We start from the raw sequence: 4,228 nt of genomic DNA, 5'->3' as shown, positions 1-4,228 counted from the left end.
AGGCCATTCCCAAGATCCCAAAGGGACCATTACGCTGTAATGCAACTTCTAACAGAGCTTCCCATACATATAGTATAGAAGATGACTTGGCGTAATCACCTGCCGCCATGTCAACACTGGATGTCCTCCAGTCATGCCCTTCCCAAAAGAATGCTCTACTAACTGCCTTGGGTGTAGTGGATCCTTTCGATGATCGTTTTATTGTCTTCCCAGTTGATACATCAGAGCACCCCCCATTACCTTCATCTGTTGCTTTTCAGATATCAGTTAGAGTCCGTAATGCCATCATATCCAGATGCATTATTGATGAAGGCACATCCACCTGTGTGATATCTGCTGTTGTTTGGAAAAAACTCAAGTCACCTGAGTTGTGCCCCTCTACCATCACCTTGCGTGCTTGGGATGGACACTCCTCCCAGCCCCTTGGCATGTACCGCAACTGTCCACTAACCCTTGTGGGCAAGACTGTCCATGTCTATATTGAAGTCATTGATGCCCCTTTGGATTACAACATCCTCTTAGGTTGTAGTTACACTTGTTCCATGTGAGATTTCATGTTTGCGATGTTCCGCAAGATGTGATTCCCCCGTGAAGGGAAGATCATTACCATTGATTAGATGACTTACTATGAGTTGGCATCCGTGACCTCCCCCAAGTCCATCATCTCATCGATGTCCGACAACGAGTCTTCAACTCCTTGCACTATGTCTCGCCTGGAGTCTATAAGGATTCCTCATTATTGGATGGCTTCCCTCGTTCCTCGCCTCCCATTTCTGAACCTACTTCCATGAGTGTTTGCATATTACAAGTGTCATGGGCTACCCTTAAGCAGTCTGGTACACCTGATCAACAACTAGCTCCTCAGCATCCCACTGTTGCTCTTCCAGCTAAACCCTCTGGACCCACTCCCCCAGGACCTCCTACATTTGTGGGTGCCTCTCCTCTATTCCCACCAGGAACCATTCCTCCAGGTCTCAACCATCTAGGAGCTATTCCGCCGGGACATTATCCTGATGACCATATACCTTTCTTATTCTCCCCTTCAGGAATTGTTTCTGTACCTGTCATGGCTTTGTTGGTCCTTCCTAACATGACTCTGGGGATCTCAATATGGTACATCAATCCCACTGCAAACATTCTGCCTGGCAAGCCAAGACCATATCACGCTTTGACCCCAGTTCAACCGGTCCCCGTGACCCCTACTACTGCTTCAGTTCCATTACAACCTCAACAGGAACCATCTCCTATTGCGAAGGAATCTAGCCAGGGGGGCAAAGCTAAAAGGAAAGATTCAAAGGGAAAGGCTCACCAAGCTCCTCCAGCCCCTAAGGCCCTAAAGCCGACACCACCATGTGCTTTGTGTCAAGTTGTTGGGCACGCCACCAAAAATTTCCATGAACTTCTTCAACTTAAACTACTGGTTCATGAAGTGTTCCATGAGTTGAATATTCCAAAAGTCCATGTCAACATACCGGTCCCATCTAAGAAACTAAAGAAACTTCGAAAAAACCACCCTTGTGCCGTTTGTGATCTTCATGGTCACTATTCACATTGTTGCCCTCGTCTCTATGAATTTCACGATTGCCTTGGGGCGATTCATGACTACGAGGCCACTCATAGTGGAACCTATGCTCCTCTACCTATGGATTCTGGTACCACCATCCCCAAAACAGGTAAACTCTGTACCTTCTATTGTGATCCCTCCCCACGATGTCAAGACAGACACCACATGCCCCATTCTTTACCTGTCGCCATCCTTGACTTCCTCTCTGACAAACCTTCCCGAGGTTGATGCGTGCATTTCTATGAAACCTTTTTCGACAGAATCCGAGGTCTCAACAAGTAGACCCTCTATCTACCATTCCGTCGTCTGCCATGCAAGACGATGTGTATGTGAACTTTATTCCTTAGATTGATGCACCAGGTAATGCCGCCACATCATGTAGTCAATATTCCTCCCATCCTCCCATATCCTAGCCTAATGAGGACACCATGGAAGCTATGTCTACCCCTAATTACCCCTACACTTGATTAAGGGGGCATTCCTTCAAGAGGATTTCGAAGGCCATCTCCTTCATAATTCTCCCAATGCGCTCTACCTCTAGAAATGTTGCTCACAACACATCCTTTTGATTTGCGTGTCTTTATTTCTGTCATATAGTTAGGTAGATCGCATCATCTCATCCGTTTTATTTTACACCTTTTAGATGGATCCATCATCCACACCGTATATCGATCATGCCGACAATGCAAGTTGCTTCTCTCGGGACCTAGCCTTGGTAGCCTGGGACATTTTTACCCCCTTGCATATGTTAGTCCTTTCAAATGGTGTGTACATTGGATCTGCCACCAATAATACGGCCGAACATGATGCAATGATAAGTTTGTTAGTCGATGCCCTCGATCATCACATCCTTCATATTCATGTTCATTTATATTCCTTGCTGCTTGTCATGCAATTGAATGGTGTGTATCATGTGCATAACCAAGTCCTATTTAGAAAATATCTACGAGTGAAGCTATTAATACGTGAATTTGAAAACATTAATTTCAGTCATGTTCCTAGAGCCCAAAATCACTATGTAGATACCATTGCAAACAACAATCTAGATTGGCATTTATCACATGTATACCACAGAAGATAACACAAATGGAAAACCATCATTTTCATATAAAATGCATAATCATATTATGTATCATATAGGTGTTTGGAGTCCATAGCTCTAAATACATCCAGTATGCCCATAACATACTGGGGGGACACATAGGCCCCTACATCTCCTTTGGAGGATCTCGTGCCAAGTTGGGCCGACATGCTTAAATACATTTTTTGAGCACTCAGAACACAATGGAACTCCAAAAACTCCTCTTGCTAGGGGGAATCATTCTCACCTTTCCATACCAGGTCAATATCCCATGCATAGGGGTATGGTCGATTATCATCCCATTCCTTAGATAGTTTCTCCTACCGGCCTCTCTGGCGAGCCATATGCACATCGCATATCGTAGATATTTGATACCATATCTTCAAATATTATACTCTATGTCCACAGAGTCCTCATGTTTGACTTCATGGGTGAGGATGATTCTAGACCTCCTCTAGTAGTTCATTCTCCTTTTCCTCTTCCCTTAATTCTTCATGAGGAACCATCGTTCCAAGAAGCATTAAGGCCATCTTTAGACAAGTAAGGCCACTTGCTTGAAAGTCGTAGATCCCGACTTCGATGGTCGATTTGTCTGCTGTGATATCCACAAGATTTAGGGCCTTTTCCTCCTCTCCAAATTCACCACAACTCACTTAGCAAATGAATCCGAATTGGAGGAAAAACGCCCTTTCATAGGAAAATCCCTAGTTTTTATGTCGCACATTGCGACCAAACCATAGCTCCATTGGATGAATCGTCAACACCATTGGAAATCTCTCACCGAGCTCTATAATGGGCCTTCCTCAGTTTTTGATGATTTGACAGTTCACCAAGAAGCCTTTCTTCCATGAAAGGTCCCTTTGTCGCCTCTCAAAATCGAATTTCGTCATAAATATACACTTGTACTTTGAAGTCCACCTCCTCTTAATACTTGTCATACCATATGTCAATTTTCGTCATGAGTAACCATAATTTACTCATGTTTTCACGGTCCCCACTTAGCTTAGTCCGTGTGGCAGCATCATCAAGTCACCCTTGTTCATAGCATCTGCGATGAGTCACCTTTGCATCTGTCAGGCCAGGCAGTAACTCTCCAACGGCAGTAAAACTGATTCGTTTATTTCATTAGGTAGCTATTGTTATATACATGAATGTGACTGATCAGTTCATCTTCTTGATGACTGTTCACATTCACCCAATCGCAGAGGATTAGGTGTCAACATTCCCCCCTTAATCTGAAGGGATGTTGGTGAGTCCAAGCATCGTTCTGAATCTTTCAAGCTTTTCTCTTCCAAGCGCTTTGGTGAAGATGTCTGCAATTTGCTCATTTGTGGAACAATGATGGAGATGGATTGTTTTGGCCTCAACATGATGTCAGATCAGATGATATTTAGTATTGATGTGCTTTGTACGATCATGGAACTTTGGGTTCTTGGCCAACTTTATTGCAGAGGCGTTGTCAATCATGAGTGGAGTTGATTGTACTTGTTTTAACTGCAAATCTTCAAGAATTTTCCTGAGCCACACAATTTCTTTCGTTGCTGCCACGTATTCTGCTTCTGTTGTGGAATCTGCTGGAACTG

The sequence above is a fragment of the Pinus tabuliformis genome, chromosome 7 (genome assembly GCF_031772625.1).
Source record: "Pinus tabuliformis cultivar Carrire ecotype Pingquan chromosome 7, CPIR1, whole genome shotgun sequence".
Classification (NCBI taxonomy): domain Eukaryota; kingdom Viridiplantae; phylum Streptophyta; class Pinopsida; order Pinales; family Pinaceae; genus Pinus; species Pinus tabuliformis.
This window is presented reverse-complemented; position numbering follows the sequence as displayed.